Below are 24,214 nucleotides of genomic sequence, written 5' to 3'. Positions count from 1 at the left end.
CGAACTCACTACGTTTGTAGCCTTGAGAAAGCATAAACTTGTGGAATTTATGGTACCATGCCCTCGGTGATTGTTTTAAGCCATAAAGACTCTTTAACAATTGGCATACCCAATCTTCCTTTCCTTTCTCAACAAAACCCTTCTGGCTGCTGCATGTAAATTTCCACATCTAAATCACCATGCAAGAACGTTGTCTTGACATCCATTTGGTGCAACACCAAATCTAATATGGCAACCAATGCAAGAAAGCATCTCAATGTAGTCATATTGACCACCGGAGAGAAGACTTCATCAAAGTCAATGCCTTGTTCTTGCTTAAAGCCCTTGGCAACAAGCCTTGCTTTGTACTTTGGCTGACTATCATGAGCGGTGATCTTATACCTGTAAACCCATTTACAAGGTAGAGCCTTTTTGCCCTGTGGTAATTTAACTAGCTTCCATGTCTTGTTTTTATGCAGAGCTGTCATCTCTGACTGCATGGCCAATTGCCAATTCTCGGAGTCCTTCATTTTCACTGCTTCCTTGTAACATGAAGGCTCATTGCAATCAGTCAACATGACATAGTTCATAGATGGAACAAACCTATCAGGAGGTCGCGTGACACGTCCAGATCTACGCACAATAGGTGGCTCAGGCTCAGCCACAACCTGTGGTTCCACTCTATCCTGTCCTTGCTCCTCTTGAGCTCTGACATTTTGTCTTGCACGTGCAAGTCCATCTTCTTGGAAGACAACTCTTCTAATCTCCTCAACCCTCTCTGGTTTAGAATGATATTTGGATTCATTAACACTAGGTTGGTAACCTAACAGGACATAAAAGTGTCCTTTCAGGGTTTTGAAAAAAACCTCCAAAACCATAGTAGATCCACTCATTTTGTAAAATCCTTTCATGAGGTTATAGTTCAAGGCCTACTACACATGGAAAAAATAAGAAACTTGTAAAATTTCTCATCTTTTCGTCACACTAAGTCTCCAAAGTTGATGGACCAGTACATTTTCATCAAAACAGTCATTTCTTATATTTTGTTGCATAAAAATAAGATTAGGGATTTTTGTAGGACTTGAGATAAATTCCCTAGTTAACTTCAATGGGTTGGTGATTAGAACATATGATTGCTTCTCACTCACTATTTTTTGTTTTGCCAAAGTAAATAGGTACAAAAAAGTTGAATTTTTAACATTCTGCAAACCTATCATCAAAGTTTCTATAGCCACGCTCAATACAAATAATATATGCATGTTTTCTTAGTTTCCTATTTTTATTTAGGTTCATAAGGAGCCATGGAGCATGTCAAAAGAATAATATATCTCTTACCAAGGGGAATCTTGGGGACAAAGATGAAGTGCTAAATACAGCAAACATGAAAAAATTGGGTTCAACATTATGAGTTGTAGAATCCCATAGAAACTATTCAATATCTAGCCAAATTTGAATCCTTATGACTAGATATGGTTACTACCTACAAAATTCATGTAGTTGTCACAAGAAACTAACAATATTGAAAAAGCTATACTTGATATACTAGAATGTTTCGTTTTCGTCTATAATTGAAAAAATCAACCATCGTTGTCTATTATGCAAAATAGGGTATTAGGTGCCCCAAAACTCAAGGAATATTAGCTTTATGTTACAATATGCGACATAGAAAATAAAAAATGCATTTGGATATCATGAAAGCCACCAAAAAAATCATAGAAGAGCTAAAATTGGCTAAAAAAACAGGATTTGAAAATTTTTGTAATTTGGTCATAACTTACAACTTTAACATTTATTTCTCCCTAGAAGCATCAGGACATGTTGAGGACTACTAAATATAATTCTCTAGCATTATAGACCTCACAAACATGAATTCTAGAGTGGTATAGTTGCAAAAAGTTGAAAAAAGCCAAAAATAGGACCCGTTTTTTCACACAGTTTAGGTTGTGAAATGTTGTGCAAGGACAAGCTTAAAGATGGAATTGATATTCCAAAAAAAATGTCGAGTTTTTTTCAGCTCATGAGACAACTTTCTAGATAGATAGCACCTCAAAATCCATTTTGAAACTCTTGACATAATTCAAGGAAAATGGTCACTTAACAGGACATAAAAGTGGTCCAGGACATAAAAGTGTCCCATTACCAACCTAGTGTTAAAGTGAACATCATTGCATCGGACAACCTTTCTGGATTCGGGATCCCAAAGTCTGTACCCCATCTCACCAGAATTACCATAGCCTAGAAAGATTCACTTTCTACTCTTTGGCTCAAGTTTGTTCCTAAATTCCTTTGGAACGTGAGTATATGCCTCACAACCAAAGACTCTGAGATGCTTGTATGAGGGCATTTTGCCTGACCATACCATCTCTGGCACTGAATCCTTCTGCAAAACCTTGTTAGGAGATCTATTTACAAGATGAACAGCTGTTGATACAGCTTCAGCCCGAAATCCATTTTGGCAGCTGTGCATTAGACAACATACTTCTGAGCTTCTCTTGTATGGTCCTATTCATCCTCTCAGCAACACCATTTTGAGGAGGATTGTAAGGAGCAGTAAGTTCACGTTTTATACCTTTTGACTCACAAAAGTCTTGAAAGGCCTTTGAAACATACTCTCCACGATTGTCAGTGCGTAAGCATTTAAGCTTCTTGCCACTCTGATTCTCCACAAGTGTCACAAACGTTTTGAAAACACTAAACGCTTCATCCTTGTGCTTGAGAAAGTAAACCCATACTTTCCTCGAGTAATCATCTATAAATGTCATAAAGTAAGAAGCTCCCCCTAGAGATAGGTTAGGCATAGGTCCACACAAATCACTATGAACAAGTGCCAACTGTGTATCTCTTCTACTGCTTCTATGCTTATGTGGCTGCTGTGTTTGTTTACCATACAGACAATGTTCACAGAATTCAAAATCATTAAATGAAAAGCTAGGCAAATAACCAGAACGAGACAAGATTTCCATTCCCTTTTTGGACATATGTCCTAACCGGCTATGCCACAAAGAAACGTTCGGCTGCTCGGTTACATTGATTACATTTTTAAAGACATTTGATACATAAATCATGTAAAGTCCTCCAGACTTTACTCCATGTGCTACTGTCATAGAACCCTTGGATATCTTCCACATGTTTTGTCCAAAAGTGGTGACGTAGCCAGCATCATCAAGTAAACGTGTGCTGATCAAGCTCTTTGTAATTGGGGGAACATGTCTCACATTCTTCAGCGGGAAAGAAGAGCCATTCTGAAACTTCAATTGAACATCTCCAACACCTAAGATCTCACATGTCTGCCCATTGCCTAGCCGAACATGATCTTTAGTGGTCACATAAGAAGTAAACCACTCCTTGTTTGGAGACACATGAAGTGATGCCCCTGAGTCTATAATCCAGTCACTCAGTGCATTTCCATCAGATGCTGTAAGAAGAGATGAGTCCATTGTATTCTTCAAGAAGTAGATGTCTCCTGACACTAGACTGTCATCCTCTGCAACAGTGTTTGTCACATTTATTTCTTGAATCTTCACTGAGGAATTGTTCTTCTCACCATGGTCTTCAGCTTTCTCTTTGCCTTTTTCTGCTTTCCATTCTCTGCAGTCTCTTTTCATGTGCCCCTTCTTGCCACAATGGTAGCATTCTATGTCACTCTTGCCTTTAGCACTGCAGGACTTGCTACAAGACTGATTCCTCTTTCCACCTTTGTACTTTTCTTTGGTCCTTCCCCTGACAACTAAGGCTGTTCCTTTGCCTTTGTCCATTGTCTTTCTATTGGTTTCTTTAGTAAGCAGACTTCCTTCTACACCTGCTATGTTCAAACCATCTGGAGGTGCAGAATTACTCAAAGCTGTGCAAAAAGTGTCCCAACTTTCTGGCAATGTGATCAACAGGAACATAGCTCTAACAGGTTCATCAAACTTGACACCTTGAGCTGACAACTGACTATAGATTGTGTTGAATTCATTCAGATGATTGGACATAGGTGTCCCTTCTTTCATCTTCAAGTCAACAAGCTTCTTAACCCAGTATACCTGTGAAGCTGCACTCTGCTTCTCATAAAGATCACTCAGCTTTAACCATGCTTGATAAGCCGACATCTCGTCTGCTACATTGAAGTAAACGCTTTCTGCCAAAGTCAGCATAATGGTAGAAAGTGCCAATTCATCCATTTCGCTCCATTCATCTTCGTCCATATCTTTTGGTTTTATCCCCTTGAGCTTTATAGGTTTTATCTGCTTCTTTTGTACCAACACGTGCCAAATGTGCTTCTTCCACAATGGGAAATTGGTTCCATCCAGCTTCTTGATATTGTAAAGAGCAGTGTCCTGTGATCCAGCCATAGCTACGCTTCACAGTAGTTTACTTTTCTGGGAAAGATTCGGTAGAGTTTCCCCTGTAAACTGACCTCTGAACCAATATCAACCTGTCAAATGAACCAAGAAAGCTTCAGATTCTGCAGAAATTTTGGCAGAGTCTCCTTTGTAAAATGGCTCTGGTGTACTAAAAACAGACCAAAAAACAGCTCAAAAAACACTGTCTCTCTGACACTGTATGCTGCGGGTAAACCTGTCCTGCACCTGTACTGTCTCTCACTGTCCTATCACTGTCCTATAAGCATAGACTGCGACAATGCCTCAACGGCAGTAAATCAAAGATGCAATCCCAATTGTCTAACTCACAGTCAATACATCCTAGCTACCTATCTAAGGGTGCTCGAGGGATCGCTCCAAGACCTGTATCACCGAAAGGATCTCAACATTCGAGAATCCCCCAGCTCAATAAATCCTCACTCGACCCTCAACAAAGGCTGCAGTAAATCTAATAGTACATAGACTTCCCACAAAGTCATACATCCACAAATTTCCCACTGTATGCTGTAACCGCTGCGGCGGTTGTTTGCTGCGTGACTCACAGCCAACAAACCCTCAACAAACATACATCATCTATGACAATACATCCCATGTGGAAGTACCTGCAATGTCAGGATGAAATCTGGAATATCAAGCAGCAAACACAAGCTACCTGGTGAACTAGTGGATGTCGCCTACAGTCTGTGTGTAGATGCGCCCGTGTCGTATGTGACACGCCTCCAAGAACTGTGAGCCGTCCTTCGATGTATAGACAGCCACAAATCAACACTCTGGGAGTGTCGATATCCTCAGCACCTGCAGTCGTAGGCCGAAAACCCCAAATTTGCAGAGTCGGATCTGCACCCGTCGAGACCACGTAGTCGAAAATGGCCTGCACAGACCTTTGTCGAAGCCGAACGGTGGCCGAGATGACCTCAGAATGAAATTCTGACAACACCAAATCCTTCGGGCTGACTCACGAGATTTGGGGCCGTGTCTTTGCCTATCGAATTTCACTCCAATCTGAGTTGGTGACTCTAGCCTCTTGCAGTGCTGCCCCGAGCCTCGATCTGAGCTCTGATACCAGTTGAAGGAGTACGAGCGGAAGTGCGACGCGAGAGGAAGTGCGACGCGAGAGAGAGTTCGAGAAGAAGAGCACGACAATATGGTGAACTCGCTCTACTGTAATGTGTAGAGCATAGTGAGTTCTTATTAGGTTTTTACAAAAGAATATGTGTACATAACTGGCGGCCCGCCCACTTACCTGGGCGACCACATTGGGATTTATACCCCAACAGTAAGTATAATGTATAACATAAAGCTAATCTTCCTTGAGTTTTGGGGGACATAATATGCTATATAGAATAGTATATGATGATGGTTGAGTTTTTTGATTGTTGAAGAATACGATACATTTTAGAGTAGCAAGTATAACTTTCTCAATATTGCTAGTTTCTTAGGCCAATTGTGTGTATTTTGTAGGTAGTAACCATATCTAATAATAGACTACAAACATGGCTAGATATTGAGTAGTTTCTATGGGTTTCTAGAGGTCATAATGCTAAACCCAGTTTTTTCATGTTTGCTGTATTTAGCACTTTATCATTGCCCCCAAGGTTCCAATTGTAAGAGATCCATTATCCTTTTGACATGCTCCATGGCTCCTTTTGAATCCAAAGGCCCAAAGGGAACTAAGAAAACATGTATATAGTATCTGTATTGAGCGTGACTATAGAAACTTTAATGATAGGTCCGCAAAATGGCAAAAATGCAACTTTTTTGTACCTTTTTTTTTTGCCCAAAAAAACATTAGTGAGGTAAAATAAACCATATGTTTTGGTCACCAACCCATTGAAGTTAACGGGGGATTTTATCTCATGTCCTACAAAAATCTCCACTCTTATTTATATGCAATCAACCGTAAGAAATTGATGTTTTGGGCAAAATGCACTGGTCCATCAACTTTGGAGGCTTGTAGTGACCAAGGGATGAGAAAAATTACAAGTTTCTCATTTTTCCCATATGTAGTAGTTATTGAACTATAAGCTCATGAAAGGATTTTTCAAAATGAGTGGATCTACTATGGTTTTGGAATTTTTTTCCAAAACCCTGAAAGGACACTTTTATGTCCTGTTAGGTTACCATTCTAGTGTTAAGGAAATAAAACCCAAAACATTGCATGTCCAAGAGGTTGACTCACCATATGTCCCCATAGCCAAGTCTCTAGAGCTTCAACTGATGTAGCTAAAATAAAGCTTAAGACACACAAGACCCATCCCAATATAACAAAGAAAACATAAAAGTGGGTCCCTAAAGCTTCTTTAGCAACCATAGCCAATGCTAAAAGAAAGGAGCCTGGTAAGAGACGTCCCATTCACCCCAAGAAATGTTGCGTTGGATTCCTAAAAAACTATTGGAAGCCCAAGGCTACTATGAAGGAAATGATCAAATCTGGGTGCCAAAACGTAAATTGTGCTCTTACTTGTCACCGGGCCCATGTGAGCTCAATCCTGTGTCTCCAAAACAAATTGAAGATCGTGGAAAGTAAAAAATCACGGAATGCGACACACCCTCTCCAGAGCTAGTTTGGGTACCAAAGAAAGAACGATTTGTTCCACCTAGCTCAGGAATAGGGAAAGCAAATGAAGCTTCTTGCTCTTCATGTAGTTCCTATATGGAAATAGAAGCTTCGACACAACCTCCACCTACCATTGTACATATCCATACAAGCAAGAAAGAGTTTACACCTCCCGTTGTAAGTTCACCACCTACAACGATGTTGCAAATCATAAATCATGGGAAAGTACCTTACCACCCTTGCAACTAGATGAAACGCATAGAGTGGTCGAAAACAATTGGTTCAAGTCTTCACCTATAACAACTTGGAACAACTGGTTTCAAAGGGTGACGACATCATTTTAAATGGTATGATCTACCCAAGGAAGGGGGGAGTGTTTGTTGACATCCATCATTCACTTGCTTCCCTCTCAAACTTTCTCCCTGACCTCTTAATCTCCAATCTTAGGGAATGTATATATAAAGCCTTATACTCACAAAACAAGATAAAAAAGTAAAAGAGCAAGAGCCATAACACAAAATCATAAAAACACATTATGCACAAGAACACGACCCTTGTAATATTTGCACTCTAACCATCATTTATTTGCGTGTACAGATATGGCTAGTAGGCTAGAGTCATCCACTCCTGCCTTGGGTGAGAGGTACCCTCGTTACTTTTCAAAATGTTTCACATGGCCTTTTCGGTGCTTGCATGTGAATGGGATTTGGTAAGTACGCTAGCATGTGAGAGGAATTTTGAGGAGTTAGAGTGGCTGATACGTCTCTTGACCACGACTGATCCATACTTAGTAGAGAGCATTTCTCCCATTGCACAAGCCTATCCTTTTGACCAAGATGACTATAGGCGTCTAGTGACCTTCTTAGTAAACATGGGTACCTATGATGAAGAAGAAGATTTACATGACTACACGGATGGCACATATGGTCTCATGGATGATGACTTTGTTTATCTGGACGACGAGGATAGGGGTTTAGCCTTAGGATTTCCCCCCAATCTCTACAATATCCTATTCCCTTGACTCTCTAGGGGGAGTGCAAATAATTAGGTTAGGATTCCTTATGTTTTTTTTTATTGTGTTCAATAAGTGTTGGTACCTTTTCCCACTGATGTGCCTCCTAGAGGTATTCTTTGTGTTTCCTAATGTGTACAAGAACATGTTGCTGTTGTTAGGATTTGGACCTTCATGGAATCTTTCTCTCGACTCACTCTTCAAATCAAGTGCAATCATCAACACAAACAGGTGTTTCTTGTCCATTAACATTGCCCCTTATCTTTTTGCATCCATGTTTGTCTGCTTTAATTGTGATTGGTAGCATAATATTCAATGCATTTGCTTAGTATCAAACATTAAATTCAATGTAATCTTTTGTCATAATCACTTGTCTAGGTTTAAAAATCAAGCAGGCCGACTAAGCTAGTTTGACCAAGCTAGGTGTTAGAGATCTTCTCTTAATACCATGGGGAATGCCTTCCTAATAATCAATGGTTACTTAGGTTCTTAATCAGATTTAGGCAGCATTGTGTGAAATGTACTAGGGATTTCTAGTGGGCTTAGTCCCTATTGACCTTTAGCTTAAGTATTATAAAGGGAGTTTACTAGTGTGATGAGCCTTGGGAGGTGTAACAGTGTCATATGACCCCCCAAAGTATTATAAAGGGATTTTACTAGTGTGATGAACCTTGGGAGGTGTAACAATGTCATATGACCCCCCAAAGTTACAAAATTAAAATGCTGAAAACGAACAAACAAAAAATCAAAGTGCCACAATGTAAAATCTAAAACTGGAAGAGAAATCTCAGCTTGATTTGGTACTTCACTCACATGTATCGCCTATGGTACTAGAGCCCTAGAGGTTCCCAGTGTGGGCGCTTTTCCTTGAAAAGCAAAAAACCCAAGGCATACAAAATAAGCACACACATCAAAATTGAATCACTGCGAAAAGACTTTGGGGGGTCAAAGAAAAGGTAATCAGTCAGGCGATGATTTCATGAGAAATTCCTTTTATCGTAGCTTAACTACAAGCTCTTCTAGGTATAGCCTCTAGTCAGCCCTCGAACATGAAATACTTGGCTCTCGCGATTAAACAACTTAATTGACCAGAGAAAATTAAGAAGCTTACCCATGGTATTAATAGTCGATCTCTAGTAGCTTTTGACCGTTAAATTAGCGACCCCATACTTGTTTAATTTTTTTACCTTTACATCTGTTTATGCATTTGATTATATTGCAATTTAATGTTTATTGTTTGCTGAGAAATGGTTTAAAATTCTGTTACCAATCACATTGTCTGCCTACAACTGCATATGCTTTTTAATTATATATGAGAATGCAATTACTGTGCCAATGTTGTTTGATTTTACAGTGAGACTGAAGAAGGCTAAGGACATTCATCTCAAATGCTCTTCCACCTCGACAAACGTGCTACAACTAAATAGCTTTCGAGGACGGAATCTACATCAGGAAGGGGGCATGTTAACCCTCACGGCTCACGGACACCCTATCACCTACGATGGATGATTGTATTATTTACTTGGTAGAGTCAGGTACCGGGCTTGTCGGTCCAGTAGGAAAAGGGTAAGAGTGATCGCCGATGAGAGGCGCACTCTAACTGGAACATTCAAGGGATTAGTTGGCTAAGCATGGGTGCCCAAGTGTGAATGGGGTGAGCTCATATAAAAGTCAACTAAAACTCAAATTCACGGATTCTCTCATTTGTGCAATTAAATAGTGCTCTTTCTCCATCTCCATCTTCTTCTTCTTCATCTCCTTGTGTGTGTGTGTATGCGAGAGAGAGAGAGAGAGAGAGAGAGAGAGAGAGAGAGAGAGAGAGAGTGCGATCGAGCATTGCGGCAGCACGACGACGGCGAGGCGGTTGAGCACGGCGTAGCGGCGTCTCCCTCTTCTTCGCGGCAAGGAATCCTCCACAAAGCAAGCGTAGAGTGGTGAGTGACACACCATTGTCATCTTTGAGCTTACTAGTTTAGGCTTGTTGTGTGCTTGGAGCCATTTGTGGCTCGCACGCGGTGTATGGGCAAGTTCCTTGCATTGACACGTGCGACATATGCGCACAAGTATTGAGCAAAAAAAAAACTCGAAAGATTCATTGATTTTGGGCCCCAATAGCCACTTTCTCTATGTAGGAGATGCAGCAACCATCCATTAGAAAGTAATATCTCTAGTCAAAAGATGCCACTTGAAGGCTATAAATGTGCGATCCCTCCAAAAAATGTAGAAGCTAGGACTAACGACAAAGGTACTAGTAGTTCTGTTAATTATACAATTGAGGTGGCAACATGAAGCCTGCAAGAAAGCTAGCTCCTTTTTGGCATACAATTAGATTCCATATGTTCAATCCAATCGATGTCGTCACCACCACCCCCTGCGAACAACTCTCCTTCTCAAGCCATGGCGGCCCTCCAACGTATAGCACCTCAGCCAACCCCTCTGTCCAGAGAACCCTCCTTGAATTTTTGCCGATGTAATGGATCTTATATGCTAAGAGAGTAAGAGATGCAAGAAAAGCTAGCTCATCTCTACAAAAAAAACGAGATAAGATGCAGCATCATGAGGAATGTATTTGTAGAAGAGCGAGATTGGCACCCAACATATATGATATATCGAGTGTATAACCAAATAAAATAACTTTTGGATCTTGAGGTTGCAAAATGCATTCGACAGTAGACAAACCCTGTACAATCCTCTTGACACTAAAATTGGTTCTGCACTCAAAAAATATATTAACAGCAGTATGCCCTACGCTATGAAATGTTAAGTCACTGTGGTGATAATTGCACTTGGTCTGTTTGGAATACTATAGTTGTTATATGGAATTTCTACCTCGGCTGCTTGCTGCAAAAAAATCATTTGAGAAGATGTGAATAGATTTTCACTGCCTACCCTAGAGTAGCTTTCCTCCAAGGGAAAATGAGGGTTTGTGTTGGCTACAATACCAAAATGATGTTTTTCATCTTTAGCCATCTGAACTTGATCCGATAGCTGCTGCGTACATGGACCTTTGCTCATAGGATCCACCATCAAATTGTGGTTATTAGAAAGAGAAGCTCTTTACAGGCCGCAACATTGACCATATTGTCTGTAAAGTTTCTGTTATGCCACCTTATTGTTGACTGGGCAGTAGTGAATTATTCCTGGAGGCTAATAGGTGCTGACATATTGATATGCCTGTCTCCAAAAATGCCATTACTCCACAATCCGTGTTCTTCGGTTTCTTCAGCATCAAATCTCTTTGTGTGGAAATATCGGCGTCCTTGTGGCAACCCACCCACCCGATTCACACAACATCCCGTTCAACCGCTGACCCATGAGAGCTGAGTTACATCCGCTGACCCACGCTTCTGATTGAATGGAGCTGGATGGTCCAACGCTTGGGCAAAGTGGGCCGGAAGCTTGAGCTCCAAAGTTGGGCATGACTCAGCCTGCCACGATGGCATGGCGGGCATGCATCCGTGTGCCATCTGAACTACCTCAAGAATGGCGCCTCTTCTCATCAACTGGCTTTTCAAAAAGGTGCCTTAGGCTAATCTGAACCGAGCCTTAACCAACTCCTGTGGACACCATATTCTGCTGGTCATGAGAGATGTTTCCGTTGGACATTGTTCCAAAATGCTTGCCCCATCAAATTTTCAAATAGGCTATCAATAGATCTAGACGAGGAGTGCAACTGAAGCCCACGGCTCATTAGACCTTGACTTGCACTAGTGGCATTATCCCCGAATGCATTCCCCTCGACATTGAGCTATCTACACTAAAGCCGCTGGCTTAATTTTTGAGGATAACCATCATAAGCTTTTCTGCCATCATGTCCACTTTGACGTTTACTCGTTCTATTTCTTTGCCCTCTGCCATCTGCATCACCAACATCCTGATAGCATCTTTAAAAAAAAAGTGATGAACGGGCCTGCGAAGGCAATGAGTTTTGGTGATTCGACTCCAATTAGGCCAATTGATCATCGATTGAAATCTGATATCTTCTGTTTCAGTAGCACTAGAATAAACCTATGCCATGGGTTGATCGTAGAGAGTGCTCATCATGTCGGCAAGCATCCTACCCTCAAGCTTGATGACTATGAACAAAAGATCGAACTGCAATGCACAGTGCTAATTGATTTTATTCACTTGGTAGATTTTCACGATGGAGTTTATTTAAAATTTAAATGTAATTCCACGCGGTGGCTTCTGCGTTGAGATACTGCAAGAAGAGCCTTTGGATCACCAAATAATGATGCCACGTGGTGGTTGCTGCATTGAGATACTGCAAAAAGAGCCTTTGGCTCACCAAGTAAACACTTTGCAGTGTGATCCTTCACAACTTCAACCTAAACTCATTGGCAATGGCCACTCTGCAGCCATCCAGATAGAACCGCATGCTCAAAGTGCCTGCGAGCACACACACATCTCTCTCTCTCTCTCTCTCTCTCTCTCTCTCTCTCTCTCTCTCTCTCTCTCTCTTTGTGTGTATGTGTGTGTGTGTGTGTGTGTGTGTGTGTGTGTGTGTAGTAAGCTAACTTGGATACCATTTTTCGGAGCTCTCATTGTAAAAACGTTTATTATTTTGATGAATTGGGAATATTGTAACTCCTATTTTCTGGATAAACTTTGTAGTTGATGAGCCGGGGCTACAAGCCTCCAGATTGTATCAACCTGTCTTTAGTTAGAGCTCCCAGATTATTAGGTTTGACTACCAAAAACCTTGGCTAAGGTACAAAAGCCAATTTTTGTCAGTTATTATTAAGTTTTGGATAATGAAATACACAGCCTGAGCTAATGGAGCTCACTTCTCTCCTTCTTGCGCTTCCTACTCCCTCGTTGGTTGTCACATTGCAGTCGAGTCGGTTGTGTTGCAACCGCAAGTAGGAGCTCTACGCATTGACGTAAGCATTTTAAGGTATTTCGTACCTTTTGGCATCGCCGATTCGAGGTCTAATTTCATCATAAGTAGGAATTTACACTTCATAATAAAAAACTAAGCATATGCAGGGTATTGGGGCATCATTGCCAAGCATTTAGATGCATTTTGGGTCGAAAACGACTAGGTCAAAAATCCAATGCTGTTAATAATCGTGATTTTTCCGCTTGACCTAAAGTGGGATATGAGACCATAAGCATGTGTGTTTAGGTCTTATTAACATGTCCTAGAAGTTTTATTATGATTGGATATCATTTGATGCTATAACGGATGTGATTCATTTGTTGATGAGCGATTGGCTTTTGATGATTTCAGTCATTTGAGTGTAGCCTGAGATAGATGCAAGTTGTTTGTTGTTTTCCAAGAGATTGGAAACCTCTTGTAGCCTCCATGCACTAGTCGAGTCAGTTTCGTCCCATGGATTGACATTTTATTCGTGGTTCTCGCTACATCTGCAATAAGATAGGAGTGAGGTTAGACACCCATCCCACATTTGGCACCGTTGCCGAGGATCGAAGAGACCTAAACTAAGGAAAAACATGAACGTTTTGTGAAGTTATCCTTTAACTTCCTCTAGGATCTCCTAAAGTAAAAACTTTCTTTTTAAAATCGCATAGCTTAATATTGCCGTCTTTTGCTCTGTAAAGGTAGCTTGGAAGTAATCGTACTTTCTAAGTACCTCTGATTGTAGAATTAGATTAGGATTTTGAGAATGATTGATGGACGAAACAAGTCTTAAGATCAAGGCTCAAAAAACCATAAAAAACCATAAAATGAGTGTTTGTGGATACTTTCCACAACCCCATTGCAGTAGAATCTAGGAGTAGGGTAAGTAGAATCCGAGGTGGATTTCAAAACATTGCTCTCTCCGAAAGGACCAATTGTGAGTTGTTATGTAAAGTTGCAAAAATTCAGGTCTACGGCTAGAGATAGAACCAAAAGACTGCCAACCACTCAATCCAACTGGAGAGTATGCTTTTAAAGTTGTATGAACCAGCGGGGAAGCTCAAGGACACATTGAGATAAAAATTTCAAGAGTTTGCAAAAACTCATATTATTTACTTTTCTTGATATTTTAGGCCAAATTAAGATTTGACTTGACTCAGAGGCTTAAAATAGATCATGAAAAAAACTGCTCAGGTTCAAAAAAGTGTTCATTTTGGGCCTAAAGTAAATAATCACGATTATTTACTTCTGGCTCAAAACTGACTAAGGTTGATACCCTAGTCTCTATGCATGTGTACAAACAACTTTTGTAAAGGCCCATAGAAAGGACATTCCAATAGACACTCCCAAAAACCGCAAGAATGAATGTCTATCTAATGCATTTCATTTTTCGAGTTGACTCATGCTTTTCCAAGACCTTTTCACGTTTTTCCATGGCATATCTATTCGTCTCAGCCACAATAGTGTCTACCAGATCAAAAGGAAATAGAGACAAAAAAAGTTGAATCTCTACAATCTCTCTTGGAACCTGCCCCAAGTCTGGACCCACAATATCTACAAATGGTGGTAATCTTTTGAAAGCTCCTTCAGGCTCCACAAGCATTTTATCACCACTCTTCCAAGTTGGAAAGCTTACATTTGACCAATTACCCTCATCATCAGAATCTCACAAGACAGGGCCTTTTGCCTCCAAAAGCTGATCTTTACACTCTTCTTCCTTGCCCACGAATGCATGTGCATCTCCAAAATCATCACCATCTTGCATAACATCCACATGTCTACCCTCTTTTATGACATGTTTCCGTGAAGTGCCCCGTTTCTTGAGAATATTCTTTCCCTTCTTGTGAGCATGACTACTCTCAGCATGAGCATTTTTCCTCCTTGCATTTACCTCCACAGCTCCAACATCACAATGTCTTACAAGACCCTCATCACCAGAAATCCCAACAGCTTCTTGGCATGAAAGCTAGTACCAAGTGATGAGGCATCCACATTAGTTGCATCCACATGACTACCAAAGCACTCTTTTGCATGTACTACCCTTGGTTGGCCTCGACCCACAATGTTCTTCACAGGAGGTCGACCTCTCTTAGCAACTAGAGAGGGCACACTAGGCACTCCAACAAGAGGCAAGATTGCAATAGAAGCAATGTGAGATACACCCAAAACATCCATAGCCAAAGATTTTTCATCTATATCCACAACATCGAAATTCAATGCATCATCCATAGCATCCATCACATTGCTCACATTATCATCCTCAAAAGGCATTTCAACCGCATTAGACGCAAGTAGCATGTCCACATTCGATAATACATTTGACTTTACATTAAGAGCATCCCTCTTTTGTGATGCCAAAAACTCTACCAAAGTAAACTCATCATTTACATCTACAATGCATTGACGAGTTTCCACCCTTGCATCAGCAATCGAAAGAAGATGCACTCGCAACGACTCCCATGATAGCATGTACACAGTGGAGTCGCCTTCAAAGACACATTTGAACAATTGTTTGCTTGCATTGAATGACAGTATCTTACCTGCATAACATTTTTCTTGCCAATCAAGAGGATGGGTTCGCTTTGCTTATGCAATCCCAAACTCTGTGAGCAGATACAACAGATCACGACCTTCTAAAGCATGGCCAAAATGCAAGGAGGGTCGACCACATCCTAGTGTAGGTGCAACCGAGAGCAATGCTTATCGTTTTCTCACCATGGCGCCCTGTGCACAGAGAACTGCAGCGCTCTTGAACAGTCTTTCCCTGCAAGAAAATCCGACCAGAAAACGGGTTTCGGCTCCAGAACTCTAGCCAGGCTTTTTTGCTAGGTTGGTAAGTGTATAACGCTCCTTTTTGGGTTCAATTTGAACCATTGGATAGTCTTGGCCATCCGATGGCTCCCCTTTGCCAACCCTCTCCCCTCCAAGGCTCCATAGTCAAATCCATGAAAGCATAAAAAAGTCACCAAAAAATGCTTTAATTACAAGCTAATTAGGAGGTTTTTTTTCTTTTTAAAAAATCGGGACATTTTTTCAAGTCTCGAGAGGAAACCTAGGCTAAGCTTTCCACTCGCTCTTGGTAAATGCTCCCTTCCAAAAAAATCACACCTTTTAACACTAGGTTGGTAACCTAACAAGACATAAAAGTGTGCTTTCATGGTTTTGAAAAAAACCTCCAAAACCATAGTAGATCCACTCATTTTGTAAAATCCTTTCATGAGGTTATAGTTCAAGGCCTACTACACATGTAAAAAATAAGAAACTTGTAAAATTTCTCATATTTTGGTCACACCAAGCCTCCAAAGTTGATGGACCAGTACATTTTCACTAAAACAGTCATTTCTTACATTTTGTTGCATAAAAATACGATTAGGTATTTTTGAAGGATTTGAGATAAATTCCCTAGTTAACTTCAATGGGTTGGTGATCAGAACATATGATTGCTTCTCACTCACTATTTTTTGTTTTGCCAAAAGAAATAGGTACAAAAAAGTTGAATTTTTACCATTCTGCAAACCTATCATCAAAGTTTCTATAGCCACGCTCAATACAAATAATATATGCATGTTTTCTTAGTTCCCTATTGTCCTTTAGGTTCATAAGGAGCCATGGAGCATGTCCAAAGAATAATGCATCTCTTACCAAGGGGAATCTTGGGGACAAAGATGAAGTGCTAAATACAACAAACATGAAAAAACTGGGTTCAACATTATGAGTTGTAGAATCCCATAGAAACTATTCAATATCTAGCCAAATTTGATTCTTATGACTAGATATGGTTACTACCTACAAAATGCATGTAGTTGTCACAAGAAACTAACAATATTGAAAAAGCTATACTTGATATACTAGAATGTTTTGTTTTCTTCTGTAATTGAAAAAATCAACCATCGTTGTCTAGTATGCAAAATAGGGTATTAGGTGCCCCAAAACTCAAGGAATATTAGCTTTATGTTACAATATGTGACATAGAAAATCAAAACTACATTTGGATATCATGAAAGCCACCAAAAAAATCATAGAAGAGCTAAAATTGGCTTAAAAACAGGATTTGACAATTTTTGTAATTTGGTCATAACTTACAACTTTAACATTTATTTCTCCCTAGAAGCATCAGGACATGTTGAGGACTACTAAAGATAGTTCTGTAGCATTATAGACCTCACAAACATGAATTCTAGAGTGGTATAGTTGCAAAAAGTTGAAAAAAGCCAAAAACAGGACCCGTTTTTTCACACAGTTTAGGTTGTGAAATGTTGTGCAAGGACAAGGTTAAAGATGGAATTGATATTCCAAAAAAATGTCAAGTTTTTTTCAGCTCATGAGACAACTTTCTAGACAGATAGCACCTCAAAATCTATTTTTAAACTCTTTACATAATTCAAGGAAAATGGTCACTTAACAGGACATAAAAGTGTCCCATTACCAACCTAGTGTTAAAGTGTTTGCAAGACATTTTAGTGTCTCAGGACACTTTAGTCCAATTATAGGACTAGTGTGAATGAGTTTATGGTCGTCCATAACAGATCGGCTCCCTATCACCCACAAGCAAATGGACAAGTGGAGCATACAAATAAAATTATTAGGTCGGTGTTGACTAAAGTGGTTAGTTCAAAAGGATAGACTGGGAAATGAATCTCCATGCTGCTCTATGGGCTGGTCGAGTTTCATTCAAAATAGCTTTAAATGCTACACCCTTTAACCTTGTTTATGGTCTTGATACCATATTGCCAATGGAATTTCTATTGCCAACACTAAGGGTAGCTAAGGATCTTGAGTGGACTGGACATGAATTGTCAGAGAGACTTGAAGATTTAGGAAAGCTAGCCGAGCAACGGCTAACTACTGTAGCTCACATCTATGCACAAAAGCGGAAACAAAAATAGTTTTTTGATTCCCATCTAATTACAAAAATCTTAGAAAAAGGGGACTTAGTTTTAGTCTATTCCCTTAAGCAACACATTTCCAAGTTTAAGAAAAAGGGAAACGGACCATTTGTCATTGAAGATGTATCTCCAAGTGGAGCAGTTAAGTTGTCCACCCTAGATGGTGAACGAATGGCTAATTGGATTAGTGTATGTTGTTTAAAGAAGTATAACTTGCCACTAACCAGTGAATTGCTAGAAAGGATGCATGCAGCTAAGCAAAGAAAGATAAAACAATAGCACGTTATTGATGAATCCCAAGAAGAAGCTCGGCTTTGAGTACTCAAAAGGAAAGCTGCTCTCAAGAATCTTCACATCAAAGTACAACTAAGCAATCATACCGCAAATGCATTGGTCGATACAAGAACTTGAGTAAATGCAGTCTGTTATTCCACATACAAGAAAGCAACAAGTCAGTCGTACACGAAAGAAACAAGTCAGTCTTTGACAGCAGGAATAACGACTATCAAAGGATGCAACAAGAACCCAACACCAACATTGGGAGTAGTCAACTTAAATGTGACAGTACATGGATGTTCATGTCCTCATTAGTTTGTATGCTTACCAGATAAAGACATGAATGAGACAATGATTCTTGGAATCCCATGGATGCGGACTTATAAAAGGCAGTACCAGATTGGGATACCAACCAGCTCAAACTATCACCTAAAGGTGGACAACTCATTGTTCCGATTGCACCAAGCAAGGAGGAATGGAAAGGAGGTTACTAGTAGACTAAACCACGAAGCAATCAATCTTCTCCATCCTATCAACAAGAAAATGCTACAAGTAGCATGCAAGGAGTCAGGTAAGTTTGGGTACCAAAAGCACAGCTTAAGGACAAGCAGATTCAAATCTGGGTGCTCAAAGCATCATCTACTATACCAAAGATGGTTCCAAGGTTCAAAACACAAAGAGGAACATCTCCAAGCAAGGAACCTAACACGAAATGGATTTGGAAGAAAAAGAAGAAAGGAACCTAACATGAAATGGATTTGTAAAACCGATCAAGCAATGGATAGTTAAGTCTCAGAAGACTCCACCACACCATTTTGACCAAAGCAAAGCAAGATATCAATGGTAGGTAAAATCTTGACAACAGTCACTATTGACACCAACACCTCAAGAAATCAATATGCCAAAGCATCGTGATGGTACAATCAAACAAAGAGAACACAAGCTACAAGAATTTCTCTGTGGAAGACAGCCAAAGAAAACCTCGTCATCAGAAACCCTTGAGTTAGTTACTCAAGACCCAACTCTTGCACAACATAATGGTTTGGACTACATTGATCTTCAAAGCATGGTATAGCCAACCACGGCTGTGCATAGACACAATTGTTTCAACCCATGCACATAGTCGTCCCGAGTACACAATCTAGGAGGGGTGGAAGGGAACTAAGCACTTAAGGGTAATGTTTGAAGAGGGAGGAAAAAATTTTGATGTTAACGTATGATTTTATGCAAGATTACCTGATAATTACCTTAACAAATCATCACAGGGGAAATTTCACTGATAATATCTCCCCAATGAGTGTAAATAGTTTATATACTATTAGAAAATCATCAAAAAATAGTATTTTTTGATTATTTTTCATCATTTTTCTTGATATTGGGACTTAAAAATGGAGAAATCCAACAAAAAACAATAAAGCTGCGTTTTTCAATGGATTTTTACTTTGCTTCTTTAGCGTATTTTGTTATTTTATTTGATAAATTTTAGCAATAAATAGCAAATGAGCTCAGATGGAAAAACGGAAGACACGCTGATGATCAGAAGGACAAGGCGAACATGCGCAAAAAATTTCAATCAAATCGGCAGACGAAAGCAGAAAGTTTAAATTAGGCGGCCAAGACCTACGTTTACAGAATTCTTGCAGAATGAGCTACAGGAATTCGATTGGGGAAATTTTTGAGTCTAACATAGATTTCACGGTCTAGTAGGACTAACAGGGGAATTTGGGGAAAAATGTTTTGGGAAGTCCGAGTATAGATATCCAGGGTAGTCTAAAATCACCTCATTTCCACTTGTTGCCTTTGGAGAGAGAGCTTTCAACCTTCTTCGCGCGCATTTTTTGGAGTCCACAGTCGCCTATTTATAACCATGTCTAAATGAGACATGAGTAAGTTATATACTTATCAATTATCCATTCTGTATGGCCGGTAGCTAGTCTAAACCCAGGAAAAAACCCTAGAATCCGAGCACTGCAGAAAGTCCTACGAAATCGATCGTAGCGGCCTGTTAGCTCAACCAAATCTCACAAAACTTGAATTATAGCATGTCCCTATATAATAGAGAACTTCTCTATCAACAGTTGACCATTCAGCAAGGGTCGAGGGGGGTCCCAAGTAGAAAATCTAGGTTTTCGACAGATGATATAATTGGACTCTGACTCCACAAACAACTTATGTACTGGGTCTATATACAATGTATATGGTTGGTTTCATAAAATCAAACAAGGCAAGCCCTTGGAAAGCAAAAAATAGCTCGAAGGCTACAAAGCGTCAAATTTGACATATGCAGTCAAACTGACTCTAAATGGGCCAAAACTGGATGAATTGCTTTAGGACTATGTAGCAGACAAGTCCATAACCTCAAAAGTGGCTAACCAAGTCCACAGACCATGTAGTCACAAAAATCGGTGATTTCAGAGTTGACAAAGCATGAAGTGATGTCGGCAAGACAAAACTTTACCAAATTCAATTTAGGACTTGCTTTAGGTGTATTGAATATGTTTAGGTCAAAATTTGTCAAGTTTTGCAAAAAAATATTGACTGCTGTAAATAATCTCGACTTTTTACTTTTGCACGTTTTTGGTTTGAAAATGGTGGGCCTTCACATCACCCATCACTTGTGCACACCTATTACATGCCACATTCAAATATGAGCCAAAATGATCAATGATAACTTGGAAAATTATCAAAAAACGCAAAGAAGTCCTTTCTAACCAATCTCTGAATTATCAGTCACGTTTTTTGATCCAAATCACCTCATATCACATACACAGGGTCTACATCATGCGTAGAATCAAGTTGCACCAAAAAATGCTCATTTTGATGAAAAAGTTAATAATCGTGATTATTTACTTTTTTGCCAAGATGGGGGGAAATTGCAACTTTGCCTTCATGGGACCAAAGCACATGATGTCCTAACCCCACTAACCAAGTTTGAACAAATCTAAAGCTCAAAATCTCAAAATTCCTTATATCTACTATTTCAGAGACTGAAAGCATAAATCTAGCACGATTCTCACCCTGCGCACTGAAATGAGCCTATCTTTCACTCAGAGTATCTAATTGATATGTATTTCAAGCCTATGATGTCAAAATTACAAAAAGTTAGAAAAATTCATCAGCTGTAAATAATCGCGATCATTTACTTTTGTTACAAAATTTTTCTTGGACTTTATGATTTTGATCTTTACATGTTTTTATGCAAAGCAAATTGGACTCAATTTGTCAGCAATTCATACTGAATGGCATTTCAAAGTGGTAATGGCAGAATTTTCTAACTTTGGCACTCTATTCACTTAACATGAGCAATGCAAGCTGCGGAGAAGGCCAAGAAGAGGGTATCCTAAAAAGAGAAGCTACAAGAGCTGCCACCATATCAACTGGACCCTAGTTCAGTAAAAACAGCCAAGGAAAAATATCTATCCAGAGAACAGCTTGAAGAAAACAACACCATAGTTTTTACAGGAAGGTTTAAAAGTGAAGAAGGACACACTATGTAGAGCTGCAAATGTTGTCAAAAGAGATCTATGATGTCGTGGCAAAGCCCGAAACAAAAGAAGCTAACAAAAGGCTCAGACTCAGAGAATTCTACGACTAAGAACCATGTGGTGTAGACTTTCAGAAAGCCTATGAGATCCTGTCTACAATCAAGGAAAACGGATCAGCCCAGATTACTGACCAACAAGGGCAAAAGGTAGAAATAGTGATAATGAAGGAAATTGTGGCCGAGGCTCTCAAGTTGCCAATAGAGGGGATGACAATGAGGGCCGGAGAAAAAAAAACAGCAGGTACCTTCACCAAGGAGACTACTACGGTAACATTTGCTGATCTCATCCAGAAACAAGTGGAAGAAACAACACGATTATATCATCAACCCTTCCACTTTTTAGCAAAGAGACCACCGAGGTACACAACACCCAATCACGCAGTTATGACTACGTTCACACACGTGTTGAAGTCAACAACCGGGCAACCCATCGATCATTCGCAGTATGTGCTATCCATGCTAAAAGGCACCAAGAAAGAGGGCAAGATCACTTACCTAGGTGCACCTGAGGTATTCAGAAGAATAGGATACTATGCTATCGGCATGGCAGACAATTTTCTGGCTGCCCCAGATCAAAACACATGGATAGTGTCAGCACAGCCATCTCCAAGAACCACAAGGTTGACAAAAAGAGTTTACAAATTTGACGAGGAGTCTGTAGAAATCTCTCATGAAGCACATAGCAGTGAGCTCAAACAATGAAGAGAAGAGAGCCAGAAGAGAGGAGATGAAGAAGAAGGAAGTGGCTGCACATCAGGAAGAACCTTAGCAAAAGAAAGCGAGGTTTGAAAGGGAAAAAGAGACCTATGAAAGAAGCCACCAAGCTGTAGTGAGGACCCAGCACGGTGGGTTCAAAGAGATATAAAGGGACTCCAAACCAAGAATCCTACCAGAAGAGAACCAGAAGATCCCAAGGATTCTCTTGAACGCATGTAGAAGGAAGCAGAAGCATTAAAGAAAAAAGAAGCTCAAGAAGCAGAAAGAAAAGCAAGGGAAGATGTGGTGGAGCAACAGAGACAGGCTGAAGCGACCCAACAAAGTAAAAGCCAGCACGAACAGGGTGAGATGTCTCCTAGACCATCATCACCATATAAGAACAAGCTAGCCCCAAGGGATTCACTCTATATAAAGAAACAAACGCCACCTGCGAGCGGACAACTTTGATAAAACCCCTATATACGACTCATATTAAGGAATATGACCCCCTTTGTACGCTTATAAAACAATTAGTGAAGAAAACTATCATACCCCTATCTTACATATAAAATTTAAGTCTCACATGATCTAAGTAAGTAAAACTAGTCAAAGAGTGCGTAGCATAGTGACTGGCAATGTACTGAGGAACCACTTCTATTGATAAACTAGATGTACCCTCAATGTGTCTTAGTTTGATTTTCAAACTATATGCCTGATCAGTCTACACTCTGGCTACTCATTCAATTCTGACCCATCCAAAGCTGGTGTAAATAAACCCTTGACCTACTCCAAATCAACCCTTATCAATGACCGTCTGTAAAGAATGAGGATGCTAGAGAGCTACACAAGACAAGCACAAAGCACACAGAGATGGAAAGCTTCTTCTTCTTCTTCACAGAAAAGAGAGTACAAAATGACTAAGTGCTAAAACTGAAAAGTAGCACATATGTACATGCGGTCACTAAGTGTGAACTCGCTAGAAGCGTACTAGGCTGGCACTTTAAGTGTATTCCAGCTGTAGAATCACTGGCAGAGATCCTCCGTGTCGGTCACCTAACGCGCCAGTGAGTAAATGCCGTAAGCGGCCAAGACCCGTAGTGGATGCCAGCTCAAGGTGTAGAGCTCGACATCTCAACACTCCCCCTCGAGCTCTGCATGTCGCAGAGTCCAAGCATAGTCCGGAAACGTCGAAGCTTCTCAGCTCCGAGGGCCTTGGTAAAGATATCCGCTATCTGCTCCTCTGTGCTGACGTAGACCAAGTCGATGTCGCCCGCCAACACTCGCTCTCGAACGTAGTGGTAATGGACCTCTATGTGTTTGGTCCTAGCATGGAACACTGGGTTCCTAGCCAACTGCATGCTGCTGAGGTTGTCACAATGAATGACAATCTGCTGGTCCACCTGCACTCCCAAGTCCTCAAGTAATGTGCGTAGCCAAGCTACCTCGCACGCCGCAACTGCTGCACCTCTGTACTCGGCCTCTGTGCTCGATAAAGCAACCGTAGGCTGCTTTTTGCTGCTCCAAGTAACAGCAGCACTCCCAAAAGAGAACATGAAGCCACTCGTAGATCTCCTATCAACAATGCTACCTGCCCAATCTGCATCTGTATACCCATACAATGCTAATGGTGCATCTGCTGCATAGAACAATGCGTAGTCAAGAGTCCCTTGCACATACCTAAGTGTGCGTCGTACTCCATCCAAATGTGGCTTTCTCGGAAGCTGCATGAACTGACTCTCCAAGCCTACTGTGTAGCTCAAGTCTGGCCTTGTGATAGTCAAGTAGATTAGACTACCCACCATCTTCCTGTACATATTGACATCTTCAACAACATCACCCTTCTCTGCACTCAGCTTTGCATTCACATCCAAGGGAATGGAAATCGGCTTACAATCAGCCATACCATACTTTGACAACATGTCCAAAGCATATTGTCTCTGTGACAGCCATACACCCTCTGGAGTCCTGATCACCTCAATGCCAAGAAAGTAGCGCAACTCGCCCAAATCTTTCATTTCAAACTCCTGTTTGAGAAG

General features: G+C 40.4%; 1 pseudogene; it reads right to left on the bottom strand.

The window, feature by feature from the left end:
• Window positions 1-13,703: 13,703 nt before the first annotated feature.
• On the bottom strand, window positions 13,704-15,656 carry LOC147434957 (uncharacterized; annotated as a pseudogene).
• Between the last annotated feature and the right edge of the window lie 8,558 nt (window positions 15,657-24,214).

This window comes from Adiantum capillus-veneris, chromosome 19, assembly GCF_014529385.1.
Source record: "Adiantum capillus-veneris isolate H3 chromosome 19, ASM1452938v2, whole genome shotgun sequence".
NCBI lineage: Eukaryota > Viridiplantae > Streptophyta > Polypodiopsida > Polypodiales > Pteridaceae > Adiantum > Adiantum capillus-veneris.
This window is presented reverse-complemented; position numbering and strand designations above follow the sequence as displayed.